This window comes from Lissotriton helveticus, chromosome 10 (genome assembly GCF_964261635.1).
Source record: "Lissotriton helveticus chromosome 10, aLisHel1.1, whole genome shotgun sequence".
In the NCBI taxonomy this organism is placed as follows: domain Eukaryota; kingdom Metazoa; phylum Chordata; class Amphibia; order Caudata; family Salamandridae; genus Lissotriton; species Lissotriton helveticus.
In genome coordinates, this window is record NC_136071.1 from 745,315,527 (window position 1) to 745,332,927 (window position 17,401).

The window sequence follows — 17,401 nt, forward strand, 5'->3', positions numbered from 1 at the left end:
GCAATTGGCAGCAACAAAAACTGCACTAGATGCTGCCCTAAAAGAGTCAGTTTCGGAAGGCGGCACTGACCGCCCAATATCCATGACTAATAAGAAAGCTAACGCCAATGAGGTGAAGTCACCTACAATAAATACTACCAGCAAGATTGATATTCCCTAATCAACTAATCCATGTGTCCTCACATCACCTCTAGAGATCTCTGTATCCTCAAATTATATATCTCCACTTTCACCTCCTGCAAAAAAAGTGAAACAACTCCCCCAGAAAACTAATATCCCTGTGGAGAAGCAGCCAATCAAGGCTAAAGCTAAATCCAAACTAAAAAAGGGAAGCAAAAATCCAGGGACGACTAGAGCGGAGTGTACTCTGATACAAGACGTTCACAATCCACAAGATCTCAAAAACAAAATTAAGAAATTACATGGAAAATCGAACAGTATTGAAAGACGCTTAATGTCGGAATTTAAACTGGTACAAAAAGATGTGGCATTCTTGACAGACATTGTCTCCGCAATTCTACCTGCTAAATCCACAAGTATGGCTAATAACCTTTATATAAACCAGCTTATAGTTTAACGTCTGTAAAAAGAAACAACAGACCATGCTACCACAACCGGTGATTTAATCCATGGAAAGAATACCCCTGTTTCAACTATAAGGAACGTTTCAAAAATCCAATCTACACAGGATACAGGGATCCATAAAGAAGACATTACACACACTGTAAGAGCTCCGAAAAACCATTTGATGGCCAAAACATACAGTACTATGCAAGATGGCAACTATACTAAGGAGTCACTACAACTTCCCCCTCAGGTGACCCCTTATGTCATTGTTTTAAATAATGTCCCAAAATTAGCAGAAAACCAGAAGGAAACATATGAGTCATTGAAAAACTCAAGTGGTTCACTGGATTTCTGTTAATTCTAATGTTGGGGCTAATACACTACACCAGGCTATCATTATGTTAAGGAGAGTGAATTGGGTGGGTATATCCAGGAAATCACAGCAGTGAGACTGTGTTGTGGTAAATTTTAGTAGTAGGGCGCTGGTGGGGAATTTGCTGGAAGTCTTTATGAATGATGTCAATGGGTACCGCTTTGAAAATGATGATCATATAATGGCAGTTCCACTTGGATATTTTTATAGACCTAGTTTTGGTAACACCCATGCAAATTTAAGGTATGATCTACCCCCAGCTGTGCCCTTGTTCAATAGTTATGCATCATTGAGGAGATGTGACCTACCAGTCAGGAATTTGGATCATTCGAGTGGTCGGATGGCTACGGAGATCCCGCCTCTCCGTAGATCAGGTGATCGATGCCCCACCCTCCACAGCAAAGACTGCAGGGAAGGCTCAAATGGTGACCGCTCGAGAATGCGGAGCCGCTGAGAGCCGCCGTTGTGATTTATTGTAGTTACAGGGATAATCCTGAGGCTGTATTTCACTCTGCCGTAAGCCGCAAGCCCCCGAAAGAATGTCTCTGAAGACCTGAGAGCTGCGGGCTGTGGGTTGATTGCCAAGTCTGGCAATATCGTGGAAGGAAGACCGTGGGCCCAGGGTGAAGGGCTGGAGGCTCAATGGTGCTGGCGCTGCATCTGTCTCACGGTCGTAAGAGCGTGGTGAGCATTGTGCATTGTGCAGCCTGAAAACATTCTGGCCTGAAACTTAAGGCAAAAGCAGCTAGGCTGTTTACACAGCAAAACAGAAGGTACGGACACTCCCTGGGGAGTTGTTAAGAGCCAATTACGTAAATGGGAGCAGTAACAGGAGCTGAGGCGGCAGTGTGGCACTGGATGCAGTAAAGATTACAAACTAAAGTAAAGATTACAATAACGTTGGCAAGTTCTCAGAATTGGACAATTTGAGGCCAGTTATTGAAGGGAAGAGAAAGGGAAAGGAGAAGGAAAACATTTTCTTCCTCCCTTTTTTTGCTTGCCTACTGCAGAGAACCAAGATCTGGGTGTTCTGGCAGGCAGTTTTAGGGCTTAAGAAATGTAAAGTAAAATGGGAACACATTTGAAAGCAAATACTGTAGCCAAAGTGGATGCAGCAACTGGGCTTAAAGCAAAAAAGCGCTTATTGCAGGCAAAGGGGACACTAACCGCCGCTAAGGCCAGAGCGCAGTAAATCTTTCAGGATTAAACTCAAGTTCCGAGAGCTCTGCGGAGGATCTGTTTGAATCACAGTCAGAGTTAAAAAAGGCAGAGCTGAAGAACTATAAAGATTTCCCGTTGTTTGTGAAAAGGAATACTCAGCCAGTAGCTGCTCAAGGCTTGCCACACCTAAGTAGTGCTCTCCCAGTAACACCAGAGGAAGGCGAAAAAATTAATTCTCTTAAGATGCTACATATATCTCCACCATCTCGAGCCCCAACCTTATCGGCACCTGCTTATTCAGAAGAGGGAAGCTCGTCACAATGTCAAGCAAATCTGTTGGTCTCATTGGATCAGCATTTTTTTTGTTTTCAATCTTTATTTCGACCGTTCGGTCATAAAAGATACACAATACAAATAAAATCACGTGTAACTCTGTCATAAACAGATAAAACATTGAGTACATATGTTAAAAATAATCTATACAGACATGAGAACATCTTAAAAAGGAGAAACATTTCTAGGTACTACCCAGCATTTTTTAAAAAGCGATTACGCGTATACCAAACATTAGTAAAGAATTTGGAAAGTGCAAAAACAGTTGGGCCGGAAACATCGGATTTTAAAATCCTGTACATTGGTGCGTATTCCCTGCCACCCAAATTCTTTATCAAGGGGAGGAGCCAGTGTTTCCTAGCTGCCTTGTATGCTGGGCAGAAGAACACCACGTGCAAGTCGTTTTCCTCTTTGTCAGCACAGACAGGACAGTGCTTTGTGGAGGGAGCCAATGACCAAGAACTTGTAAAGGCCCGAAAGGGCAATGTGCCATATCTCCATTGGAGGAACAACTTCCTAGCAAGTGTGGGATATATAGGGTCCAGTGCCTTCTCAAATCTATAGAGATCCTTGCTTTGCAGGAATACAGTTGATAGGGACCCCACTGGCTGGGTAGTTTGGGCCCTTGCCCTTTTGTGTTCGTGATACAAATTCGCCAGGGACCTCTTGGAGATGTTTGGTGCAACATTCGCCGGCTTAGTCCACAAATCAGGGAGCCCCAATTCCACACAGGTAGCTTGAATGTTTTTGACCCAGGGAATGGTAAGCGCCTTGGGGTGATTCAGTAGTTCGACCAGTTCCGCCCTATAGTCGGCGAGATTATTGCTGCTCCAAAGCCTGCGCCAGAAGGCAATGGGTCTCAAGCTTATCTCGTCAGCAAGTGGTCGTAGCCCTAGATCAAGCCTCAAGGGGAGGAGCGGAGTACTGGGGGGAAGTGCGGCTATCTGTCTTATAAACTTATTTTCTGTTAGAGACAGGTTCCGGCATGGCATGTGGCCCCACAATTCAGCCCCGTACATAATCGCCCCCCTAGCCTGGGCCCTATATATCTGGATTAAAGCCCCCAATGGGCGGTAGGACGAGCCAGTCATCATCCGGGAAATACCCCCAGTAGTTTGTATTAGTTTAAGGTTTGCCCTACTCTGGTGGGGTCCCCAGGTCATGGTTTCGTTGAGGGTCACCCCAAGATATTCAAAGGTGGCTACTCTTTCCAGCCGGACGGCTCCCAGTTGTGGATTCGGGCGCTGTTTCTGGCTCGGGTTCAAAACCATGAATTTGTTTTTTTTAGCATTGATTTCTAGCCCTCTATCAAGGCAGAAAGCCACAAAGGAATCAAGTATCCTTTGTATGCCCATGGGGGTTTTAGATAGCAACAGTGTATCATCCGCAAACATAATTGCGGACACCCTGCTGCCATTTAGTTTTGGGGCGTCAGTATAATCGGAGGCATTGAGATGGGCGATTACCCCGTTGACGAAGAGGCAAAACAGGGTCGGCGCAGCACGCAGCCCTGTCTTACCCCTCTGCCAACGGGGAATCTGTCAGTCAGTTCCCCCGATCTCCCACACCTCACACGGGCGTAGTTGTTGTGGTGTAGCCTCTGCAAGATCAGTAGGATGTCTGGGGGTACACCCATCTCTGCCAGGACGCTCCAAAGTTTCCCCCTGGGAACCAAGTCGAAGGCGGCCCGTAGGTCCACAAAAATTGTGTACAAACTGCCGCCCTCGAACTTTGCTGTCCTCCAGTAGATCAGATTCAATCTAAAAACCAGGTCCACTGTGGATACCCCCTTCCTAAATCCCGCCTGGTAGGGACTAAGGGCGCCCACCTCCTCCATCCAATCCTGAAGCCTGTTCAACAGAACCCTGCCGAACAGCTTCTGTGATACATCTATCAGACTAATCGGTCTGTAGTTGACAGGGAGGAGGGGCAAGCCCTTTTTAAAGATGGGGACCACCTCAGCCCCAAGCCAAGTACTAGGGATTTCCATCCCGCCGAGAACACTATTAAAGAGGGCAGCAAGGTAGGGCGCCCAAACGGTGGGCTCCTGTTTAAACAGGTCCCCCGGTAGCCCGTCCAATCCCGGCGCCTTCCCCGAAGCCAGACCTGAGATAGCAGCAGTAACCTCACCTAATGTTATTGGATCCCCATGGCAGCCCGGCCAATCCACCTCAATGGAAGCGGGGAGTTCTCCCGGCTCAGAGCTGTATAGGGACTGAAAATGGGCCTGCCACACTCCAGGTGCTATATTGGGCTCTAGTGCCGAATGTAGACTCCCTGATCCCCCGTTCACGGTCCTCCAGAACAGGCGTTGATCTTGAATCGCTAGGGCCTTAGTGAGTTCTTCCCACTGATTTTCCTCCCATTCTACTTTAGCCTAGACAAGAAGCTTTTTATAGTCTCGCCTACTTTGTTTAAGGCGATCCCCTCCTATACCCTCCTTAATTACTCCAAGAAGTTCTGTTTTGGCCCGTCTGCATGCTACATTGTACCACTGTGTTTTGCCTTGGCGCCTCTCCCTTGGCTTTCGTGAACTGTAAGTAAAATGAGGTGCCGCAGCTTTTATAAGTTCCTCATGGGCTTCATGCAGTTTGCTCTGTGAGTCTCTATTATTTGCCTCGGTGTCAAGGCTCCCCACGATTTCCAAGATGGGAGTAATCTCCGCGTAAAGCAGAGGGAGTTTATCCTTGTTTGTAACCATATGCTCCCACCTGATTCTTCTCCTGCTGTTATCCAGGAGAAGCACTAGGTTGTTCCCTCCCACTTTAGCCACTGAAGCTTCGGGACCTGGATGGACAAGGTCAAGCTCAAGGGCGTTGTGATCACTGTCGGTCCTTTCCGTCACCCTGAAATCCTGTATTGTCGGCCACCTCACTAGCTGGACCAGGACATAGTCCAGGTGGGACTCTCTCCCCCGTCTATTGTAAGTATTTTTACTGGGTATGTCGGATTTTGTTCGCCCATTACAGGCTCTAAGTCCGAACCTTAGAGTAAGGGCAGTAATTTGCAGTGCTAGTGGGGTACAGGCTTTCGGGAGTGGAGCTTCCACCAAGGGTACTGCCCACCTAGCCTCTTCTTCCGATGAAAACCCTTCCAGGAGGCCGGGGAGTGGCTCGAAATGAGAATTAAAGTCCCCACCCACCACATAGTATGAATCAGTCGGCAGTTCAGATAAAAAATTCGAAAGTTCATCAATGGTTGGTGATTCCTTTGCCATTCCCATCGGCCTGGAATAGATGTTAACCAGCAAAAGTTTAACTTTGTTTGGCCATAATAGTGAGACCACAAGGATATCATCAGAATTAAACGGCCACCGTGTGGCCACGCAGCCCAAATGAGATGCAACCCACATCGTGAGCCCCCCTGATGGGCGGCCCTTGCCTTCCCACCTTGCTGGGATGGAGAATGATATATAACCTTGGTGTCCGTAATCCTCTCTGGCCCAGGTTTCCTGGAGCATACATATGTCGCCAGTCTCGATGTAGTTTGCCCAGTCCGGCTCATCCAGTTTGTTGGCCAATCCCGCAATGTTCCAGCAAATTAGCTTCAAATGTTCGGGGGTGTCGGTTGCCATGCCATAGGGGTTAGGGGAGATAATTCCGGGCCCCACTTCTGTTGCAAGGCCTGGGGCAAGGGCAGCAGGGGGTGTAAGTGACTCCGAGAGTCTGAGCGCACCATTATCCACCAGAAAAAGGTCCTTGGCTATCCCATCAGCTATGGCTGCATTATCAGCGGATGGATGGGAAGATTCTCTGATGTCGTAGTCGAGAGCCACTAGGTCATTCAATGGGCCAGGGGTTATGCCAGGAGCCACAATAGGAGGTTCAAAAAGTCCGCAGGAGCCATTATCCCAGGTCACTGGCTTGTGGACAGTAAGTCAATCAACCCCGTCCAAGCCATTCAAGCAGCTGAAGCGATTAAAATGGAAATAGGGTGTGTCCGGCGGTTGGAAATGCGGGCGTTGTGCATAGACCTTGTGTCTACGTCTGCGTTCCACCCTTGTCCATTCATCATAGGATGGAACCTGGTGTATGCGAATGGGGGGGAAGAAAAAAGATACTGGGAGGGTCTGTATGGTGGAATCCAGTGATCTATTTACTCCTCCACAGATATGCAAAACAGTGCCCGGGTCTTTAAAAGTTACCAGAATACAATCCCCTATTATGGTTTTTCTGGTCTTCCCTAACCAAGGGACCCTTCTCACAATAATAATCTCGTTGTTAAAATGGGATGGTAGGGGTCGATTCCAATTAAGCCATTTGATGACCTTTTTCTTAAGGGATTGATAATCTTCATTTTCCCCTGATCTTAAATGGGGGGCACCTGCTAAAACCACCATTAGGCTATTGGCTTCTGGCGGGAGGTCTGGCCTCCGTGGTCTTGGCGCTGGCCGAACTGGAGAGTGTGAGAGGGCATTAACCTCTACTTGGGATCTTCCATTAGTCTCTGCTTGAGATATATAAGGGGCATGGTCTAGTAATTGTATGGGTCTATTAATTTGGTTGTTGTGCTGTGCCTGGCGTGGGGTGGCCATAAGAGGTTGCAAAGGGGGGGCAGATGGCGCATTGGGGGGGGGGGGCTTTATTGACAATTGATACAGCCCCTACTTTTGGAGGGTCCCCAACAGAAGGATGAGTTCCCACTAGCTTAGTTTGCTTACTAACTAAGGTGTTCAGGGTAGTAAGAGATGTTTCTAATAAAGTGAGCCAAATCTCAACTTTTTTCAGACTATCGCTAATGGGCTGCAGGAGGGAGCGGAATAAAAATTCGATACTCCCTATGGCTGTGAGTGGAAGGATTATGTTTGATATGTTAGCCTCTGATTCCTCAGTGGTAGCCACTATGGTGGGGCTTTGAGCCTTAGAAGATGGAATGGTAGGCGCTATCTCAATTGCCTTCCCCGGTAGGAGTATGTTAGTATGTTTCTTGCCAAAATCAAGGTGAGATGATTTAGATTTCCCCCGTCCCCCAAATGACTTCCTGGCGCGTTTACTAGGCGGAGGCCTATGCACCTCCACTACAACGTTTGGTTTTGGTTTACTCTTCTTCGCAATTTGCGTAGGGGGAGTTTGGGTTACCAGGTTAACAGGAGTAAGAGATGACTCTGGGGGGGTTGGCTCTACGTTTTTTCCGGGCACTCTCCCTGGGGTAGAGGGGATTTCCCTTAGCAAAAGGGGAAAGTCCTCGAGGGTCGGATTATTAGAGCTGCTAGGGGGCGTACCTTCCTCTTGAGAACTGGGGTAAGGGGTAATGTCGCTCAATAGTCTGTTTTTCATGGATTCTATGGAGCGCCCCGGACGGCCACAGACGGTCCCGCCCTTGTCCCGGGCTTCTCCCGGCGCCCTCCCGCGCAGCGGGGCTGTTGCCTCCTCTTTGTAGATTTACAGAGTGCACCGAGGGGGCGGGGCCGGCAGGGAGAGGAGCCCAGCTGGAATCGGGCGCGCGGGGACTCCTGGTCCGTGGAGTCCTCCGCTCTACCCTCGCAGCCCTGCCGGTCTTGGGTTCGCCAGGTGTTGCTCCTTGAAGTAATCAGCCGCTGGAAGCCGTGAAGCGGGACCCGCGTAGCGGGTCCGGCGAGGCGTGGCGGCTCACAGCAGGCTGAGTCTGGGTCCAAGGAAGTGAGAGGTCCGTGCGGCGTGAAGATAGAGAGTCCGCCAAAGGTACGTTTACCTGCGCCTTAAGGCTTGCGGTGGTGGGGGCGGGGCCGGCAGGGAGAGGAGCCCAGCTGGAATCGGGCGCGCGGGGACTCCTGGTCCGTGGAGTCCTCCGCTCTACCCTCGCAGCCCTGCCGGTCTTGGGTTCGCCAGGTGTTGCCCCTTGAAGTAATCAGCCGCTGGAAGCCGCAAAGCGGGACCCGCGTAGCGGGTCCGGCGAGGCGTGGCGGCTCACAGCAGGCTGAGTCTGGGTCCAAGGAAGTGAGAGGTCCGTGCGGCGTGAAGATAGAGAGTCCCAGCATTTGCTCCCCGATCCCTTGTCTGTTGTTGAAAACATCTTAAATCAGCAGTTAGAGAGCTGGCCGCAGTCTCAGGGAAAATGCCATGCAACAATGGAGAAGGGCTAGGAATTACTAGGCTAAATAATCAATTTAGAGAATAAGAGCTCACAAGAGAACTCCGAACTCCCATTCATTGGAGCCAACTCGCAACAGATTGAAATTAAAACTTTACTTAATCTCATATTGGATGAGATCCGGGATATGAAAAAGACCCAGGAGCATGAGACAGCCACACTCCATCTTCGGTTGGAAAAAATGGAAGAATCAATTGCAGGTATTCCCGCAAGACTCCAAGAAGCGGAGTCAAGGATAGTTTACCTTGAGGATCAAATGAGCGTCACGATCCAGAAAATCAACTCAGTGATGGCAGACAAGATTATCCTTGAAGACAATCTGGAAGAAATAGAAAACCATTCACGCCGCACTAATCTTCGGATTGTTGGAGTGCCGGAAGGGAGTGAGGGGACTAATACCCTCCTATGGGTGGAAACATTTATTAAGCAAAAAGTGCTACTGGACTTCACTGGAGATCTGACATTAACTAGAGCACATCAAGTTACCGCTCACCATATCCCTAATTTCAAGTAACCTCATAAAATTTTGACCAACTTTGCTGACTATAGAATAAAAGAGAACATTCTGGCTAGAGCGATTCAGCAAAGACAGTTTTCTATTAACGAGCGCACTAAATGCCGGCTCTTTCCAGATATGTCTGCAGGGACGGCGTACAGACGCAAAGAGTTTGTGAAGCTTTTGTATTTATTTAAAGCACAGGGGGTTCAGGGATCCATCACACAGCAATCTAAGCTAAGATTGTTGGTTAGAGGAAAATTCCATATGCTTTCACGCTTACAGGAAGCCCAAGAGCTATTGAGAGAGATTACTACCTCAAAATGAATCTGGGGGAATTATTAAATGTTTGATCTATGTTTGCTAGGTCTTTGCTGCAGTTTGGGGGGTAGATCACCTAGGTTTCAGAAGCAGGGTACCCCATTGTTAAATAGGGTGGGATAGATGTGGTTTGCGGGGCCTGAGGGGACGACCACTCTTCCAGGGTGGGTTTCAAGGGTCAGGACTATTGGTGTTTTGGGTGAGATTTTTGTGGGGGTGCGTATAGCAATAGTAAAAAATGAACAGGAAATATATAAACTATTTTATGGAATTACTCTAAATTGTGTAGGTCAGGTCAGATGGAACCAAAAATACAGAGGACAGCGGGCCAAACAAAATGAAACTAATAAATTCTAAATATATAAATTGTGACATGTAATGTCAATGGATTACTTAACCCGCAGAAAAGCGCTGCTCTTTTAAATTGGATTACTTCCCTCTCTCAGGAGATTGTGTTCTTACAAGAAACACACCTTAGGACTGATATCACGAAGATAGCACTTCCCAAGAAGTATTCACAGGCATATTTCTCCTCTGCTAATTTAGCTGTCCGAGGGGTAAGGACATCCTCGACTAGTGGGGTAAGGAGGTTCAACGAGATGGGAAAGGTAGATGGCTTTGGGTGAAAGTTAAGTTGAGGAAAGCAGTCCTGAACCTGGTGAACTATTATGGTCCTATTGAGGATGATAAAGCAGAACTAGGACAAATATATCAATTAGCAATACAAATGGAAGGCATATTGATTTTGTGGAGTGATTTTAATTTCATTCAGAATCTGGTACTTGAAATAAGGCAAAGCACCAACTAAAGCCGAAAACCACAAAATTAATAAGCAGCCTTATAAAAGATTTTTCATTAACAGACCCTCAGAGATTAGGTCATCCCACTCTCCTGCAATTTACTTGCTACTCAACAAGATTTAGATCAGCTTCTCGACTGGATTTTTTTTGTGGATAAATTGGTTGCTAATGGCCCAGCAGAAATATTGGCTAATTCTTTTTCAGATCCTTCATTAGTATAATTTACATTAAATTAAATAACACTTTAAAAAAGAGGTCCAGGTGGCAATTCGATAAATCCTTACTACAAGATTTGACTTGGCTCACAGAAACCAGAAGGTTCATCAAGGACTTTTTTCAGCTTAATTTAAATACGACCCCCCTGTTTACGGTCTGGGAGGCTCTTAAATCTACCTTTAGAGGCCAGATTATATCATATAAAGCAAAAAAAAATAACTTACAGAAACCAAAGATTTTGACACTCCAGACTGCCATAGAGGAAAGGCTAATTGCTACCGCCCAATATCTCTTCTCGATTCCACCTCCAAATTGATGGGTCGAATAATATTGGAGAGATTAGAAAACTGGGCTAATGAGAATACAATTCTAACACAGTGTGGTTTCAGAAGAGGTATTGGACGGGAGAAAAGTATATAAATCTAGAACCATTGATAAGGAAGTACACAAAATGCCTAGGAAGGGGCGCTACACCTCTGCTTTGTTGATCTCACCAGCCCCTTCGACCTTGTAAATCATGCAAAATTATGGCAAACATTAAAAGATCTAGAGGCCCCGGATGACATAATTTTATAATTATCTCAGATTTATATTGTTTTAACTTCTGGGGTACGGTTTGGTAAAATGGGGGAATGCACATCTGACTTTAGGGTCAAGCGAGGAATTAGACAGGGCTGTGTTTTAGTGCCCCTTGTATTTCCCCTATATTTTAACAATGTAAATCCATTTTTACAAAAACTAGCTGTAGACACCCTGAAAGTTGGAATGTGTCCCAAGCCTTTATTGCTATACGTGGACGATGCTCTCCTAACATCAAGGACAGAAAACGTTCTGCACTGCCTAATAGAGAATTTTGCCCTGTTTATGACTCAAAATGACTTACAGTTAAATCTAAAGAAAACTTTTGTCATGACATGTGGGAGCAATAGGTCTAAGAATAGAATACATCACGTGGGCAGGGTTGTTATTAACAGAGTTTTATCTTTTTCGTACTTGGGAATGCTTTTTAATAGTAGTGGTACCTGGAATTTACATATTGAATAATGCAACAGAAATTTTTTAAGAACTACTGACAGTATATTTAGATTTTCCGCAAAATAGGAAACAAACCCATATGGGAAATCCTTGCTCTGTATCGCAGTAAATGTGTCTCAGGGGTTTGTTATGGGCCTGCCATTTGAGGGAGAGCCAATATCGCTTCCCTACAAACCAAAGAAAATAGGTTCTTTAAAAGATTGTTGGCAGTTTCTAGTTCAACATCAAATTACATAGTCCATAAAGAATTATCTGTATCGTATCTAAGTGATACAATAAACATGGCAGGCCTTACTTTGGCAAAGGGTATGGGCCACAGATGAAACAAAACATGCGGATGGACTGCCTCGCCCTTGACCTTAGCAGGAAAATACCCTGGTTGGAGCATATCATATTTTTTATCTTCTAATATGTTGTAAAGTAGATCTCAATAGGAAGAATCCTATGCTCATCCAGGACCACAGTAAAAGCAACCTGAAGCTGAAATATTTAATTACCATGGAATATGAAAGAGAAAGGACAGCCAGCCAAAAACATAATGTTGTTTCTTAATGTGAATGCTCACTCACGAGGCGCATACAGTTATATCAGGTAAGAAACACCCAACATAGATTTTACTTAACTAGGTTAAGGCTTGGCAAATTACATCAGCTAATAACATTTCCAAGATCGCGGTGTATAAATTCCCGAAATGCCTGTGTGATTAAAGGTCTCCACAATCCACATTACATTTTATACTTTTTTGTAGTTTTTATAGGGATATCCGGAAATCAATTTTAAAACCCTTCTTTTTAGCAAACATGCTTTATAACTGTAAATATGCTTTTAATTTTTTATGCAGTTTCGAAAATGTGAAAATCATCAATGTTGTTATCTGATTTATCCTGCTTGCAATCAGGAAAAGAAAGGATTATTCATACCTGGATGCTTTGGTTTACGAAAAGTCTGATGACTATTCCTAAGTTTCATCCTTAATCAACCTCCTTGATACATGGTGGCACTCTGCACTTTATATACTCTTTATGCACTAGCACTTTGTACCCACTTTTTTGGTACTTTATATATGATAAGCTGAAATATTATCATATTAGATTTGTCTCTAATCTGAAACCCTATATATATATATATATATGAAGGTACATTTCATTTTACGCATTCTTCAAGTACTAGTATCTTGTGTGCCGTGTATTCTTATGATAGAATGTATTGTGCACATTTTCATGTACTGTATTGATGTATGCATATGCATATCAGATAGGAGGTGGTGAGAGACAACGGAATATACTGCCTTTTTTAAATGTTTGGTGGCTTATTAATTGTGTTTTAAACTATTGTGATGTTGTAATGTAGGAATGTTTAACAAATCTTCCTTGATTAGTATGCTTTCATGGTGGTATTATTTGCACCAAATAAATCTGATTTTGATTTGATTTGATTTGATTTGGAAGAAAGGGGAAAGAAGAGCAAAGGAGAAGGACTTCACCCACTTTAGCCCTTGAGACCATAGAGCCTGTTATCCTGAACGTCTCACAAAGGGTAACTATTATTGACAAGCTGGATGAAATCATCAGGCCTGTGTGATGTCTGGAGGATCTGGCATCTCCACGGTAGGGAATACATTCACATCTCCATGGCACACACAACACTCTCCTGTATAGATATTCTTCTGCTCCCAGCGACCATTGTACTTCAGATAAATATTTCAACTATCCTCCCTAGACACATTTCGGATCACTCACCACCTGCTGTTATATTTTCGGCATCCAATTCAGTTCTGAGGCCCTTTTGGCACCTAAATGCGTGGCATCTTGTGGAAACCAATGTTCAGAATATTTATCTGAAAAGCTCCAATTCTATTTTAATACCAATCAGGGCACTGTGGCCTCAGCCAGCACATTATGGACAGTGGGCAAAGCCACCATCAGGGCAGTGTGAAAAGGTACATCAGACACAAAGGGAAAGACAAACTGAGAAAAAATAACTGCTGTTGAAATCCAAATTCTGTGCTTGGAGCAGTAATGACTGAAGAAGGAGTCAGATACTCTCCATTGCACACTGCCACTTGCCAAAGTCTTGGTATAGCAACTTTTCCTGCGAAAAGACTCACCAATGTTGGAGGGCATCTACAAGGATTGTGTACAAGCATGGGGCAAAACTGAGAAGCTGGTATACTGGCTGCCCAGCGAAATGGCCTCTAGCATAGTCCCAAAGATGTTAGACCTATTGCACCAAAAACGATGTTGCTTTGTGGAGATAGCGGTTGCTCAACAACCACGGTCTCTACCTGAACAGAATAATTCTATTCTGATGTAGTCTCTCTTCCCTTTGATCTCACTCACTGTCAGGAAAGGCCTGGACATGCCTATTGCTGTGGAAAAGATAGACAAGGCAATATAAGATATGACCGCTGGAAAAAACCTGTCCCAGTGGGCTTCCCTCTTGACTATTACAGGGATGTCAGTCATTCCCATGCCCGAGACGATGTTGGGCAGAGGCAACTCTATCTGACATCAAAATCAGGCCCTTAATTTGCAATTGTTAGACCTGGCACCATTGGCTTGTGTCTCCCTTCCATTTTTGCTGCTGCCTCATGTGTTTTTGCTGGTGTTAGGTGCTTTGGGCACTGTGCCACTGCTGTCCAGTGCCACAGTGCAAGCGCTCCAGATTGGAAATTAATGTATGAATTGGTGATTCCATGATTGGGTGGTTTGGTTTACTTGTCAGACCCTAGTACAGTGCACTGAGTGTGTCCAGGGCTTGTAGACCAAATGCTGCTAGTGGGCTTGCAGCACTGGTTGTGCCACCCACACAAGCAGCCTGTAAAAGTGTATCTAAGGCCTGCAATTGCAGAGCCTATGTGCAGTCTGGTACTGCCATGTTGACTGAGCACGTGCACCCACTTGCCAGTCCCCAAACCTTCCCTTTTCTTCATATCAGACACCCCTATGGTAGGCCCAAGGGCAGAGTGCATTGTAGGTATAAAGTAGGACATGCCCTGGTGTGTCTGGCATGTCCTAATAGTGAATTACAGCCATTTTCGTGTTTCACTATTGCAAGGCTACCTGTTCTCCATAGGCCAGAATGGGCAGTTAGATTATTAAATTTTATAATCCTAACTGACTCATGGAACACGGTAGAAATTCGAGTTTAGTATGCCTGAATGATAAAATACATCTTTTAGTGAAGTTGATTTTAACATTCTGTGCTTGAAAATACCACTTTTAGAAAGCAGGTATTTTCTTGTCTAACTATCCAAGCCTGCCTCTGCTAGGTTGTGTATTCCTTGCATGGAGTTTGAGTAACAGGGCTCAGGGATTCCAGGAGACAGAATGAGTCAGCCCAGTGCTGCATAGAGAGATCTGCATCTAGATGGGTGGGAGGAGTTCCACCTGGGACCTGAATAGGGCTGAGCCTTTCCTCCACAATGCTGACTCCACCTCCTGTGATAAGGATCCCAAGACTTTAGATCACTTTTTGACAACAAGAAGAAACCTTTGCTGAGGATAGGAACCTGAAGAAACTGAGGTGAGACTATGCCTAAGCTGAAGTGATGCTTGGGGGATTGGCCTGAGGTGGTTGCCTGACTGCCAAGGAAAGGAGAAATTACTTTGTGTGCACTTTATTCAACTTGTGAAGGATCTCCAAGGGCTTGGGAGAAGAGCTTGCTTCTTGTTGAAGTCTCAGGGACAACAGACTTCAACCCCCAGCTCCCCAAGAGTTCTTTGGAAGTGCCTGCTGCTGTTTTGGGCCTTCTGAGGGACTGCGTGTTGCAAGGAGCTGGAAGCGCGACTCAAGAAGAAGAAGCGTGTCGCCGTCGCTGCCGCTGCGTCCCATCTCTGAACAAGGGTGTCGTCGCTGTAGCTGATGCATTGCACCGCATCGAGAGAAGCGTCTTGCACCGAACAAGAAGTGTGTCGCCATCGCAGCCGCTGCCTTCGCATCTCTGAACAAGGGTGTCGCCGCTGTAGCTGGCGCATTGCACCGCTTCGAGAGAAGAGTCTTGCACCGAAGAAGAAGCGTGTCACTGTCGCAGCTGTCGCATCTCTGAACAAGAATGTTGCCACTGTAGCTGACACATTGCACCACATCAAGAAAAGTGCCTCGCTTCCATGGAGAAGCGTGCTGCCGTCGGAGCCGCTGTCGTCGCATCTCGAAACAAGGGTGTCACCGCTGCAGCTGTTGCATCAAGCAGAAGCATCTCGCATCGAGGCAGAAGAGTGTCGCCACCAAAGCTGCTGTCGTCGCATCTCTGAACAAGGGTGCCGCCGCTGCAGCTGAACCATCAAGCCGGGACTTCTCGCAACATCGGAGAAGCGTGGCGCATCAGGAAGAACTTGAAATCTTTATTTCTTCGCACCGGATTTTGCCGCATTTCCATTGTTGCAACACTTTTGTTGCCTTGCGTGTCGCATCTTAAGGTACATTGACTCAAAGTGTTGCATTTTAAGAACTACGGAGAACTAAGCTAACACTACCATTTTAAGTACCGTATTTATTTATTTATTTATTTTTAGATTTCTAAAGCGCGTAGCTACCCTGGGGCGTCCCAGCGCTGACATACAACCTATTATTCCAGAGGGGGAGGGGGAGAGCTTGATTTATGGAAAGAGCCAAGTTTTTAGTTGCCTGCGGAAAGTGAGTAAGTTGTGTTCTCTTTGAATGGACAGCGGAAGAGAGTTCCACAGTTTAGGGGCATTGTAGGAAAACAATCTTCCCCCTGATCGTGCTCTGTTTATTCTTGGAATGCAGGCAAGGGACGTTTGTGGTCTTGTGTTAAGCTTATAAAAAAAATACTTATTTTTAACATACAACTTGTGTGGTTTCCATCTGTAGTGTTGTCACTGGGTTACCGTATGTGGTCACAAATGTTTTACACACTACCTATGAGATAAGCCTGTCTGCTTGTGGCAAGCTACCAAGGGGGTGAACAGGGGTTATTTTAGGAGTGTAACCCCTTACCCTGACTAGAGGCAAGGGTCCCTATTTGTTACATGTACCTATCTGTGCCAAATAGAGACCCCAGAATCTAACAGCAATTAAACCACACAGTTAGATTTTGGATATTTTGTATGTTAATAAGGTTATTTTTGGCAAGCACCTGTAAGACTGACATTGCAATATTCGGTATTTACTTATGTTAGATGAGAAATGTAGGAGTTGTACTCATCAAGTAGCCATGAGAGCTCAAGTGGAACTCTACCAGTGTAGGGCTAAGACGTACACTTCAAGCACAAGGATCTGAAAGTTTACTGTAAAGCATGGCTGTTTAACAGACAGCCCAATATAACTAAGTCTATATCATGAAATTTGACTTTCAGGGCACCCACTTGAAATTAATTTATGACAAAGGATACAAGTGGGAATCAGTTGCTTAATCAGACATTTTTCTTCACACTTTCCATAGATCTGGTCCTTATTGACCAATGTGGGACATTCCTGATGTGACTAAATCTGCCAGTGTGTGTCAAGCCCACTAGTGGTATGAAGAAGGGTTGCTGATTGTAGTCTAACCCTTTGAAATAAGTGAACTGTATTTGGAATTCTATAATATTGGCAGATAGGAGAGTATGAAACCTGTTACAATTGAAAAAATGCTTAGCTGTGATTATCATGTATAATAGAGGCGGGCAACTTGTTTTCCAGAATGTACCTTTCAAGAGTCATTGCTAGACTCAAGAATATAGCGTATTGATTATTTTTCTCCCAACTTGTTGTGTGTCTTCTTTACTGAGAGAATGATATGCACCCATTTTATGTGTGTGTGTGTTTGTGTGCGCGCGTGTGTGTGTATATATATATATATATATATATATATATATATATATATGAATCCACCCTCCAACGACGTGAAAGGAAGCAGCCACAAACAGGGAAACTTCAGGTGAGGCTTTTAATTGGAACTGGACAGCGTAGGTATAATGCATTTCGGTTTATATTCCTTCCTCAGACACCTTTTGCTGCATTACCTACTGGCGGTCGCCAGTAGGTATATATAGTTAGGATTTTTTCTCTATGGGATTTTTGAAAATT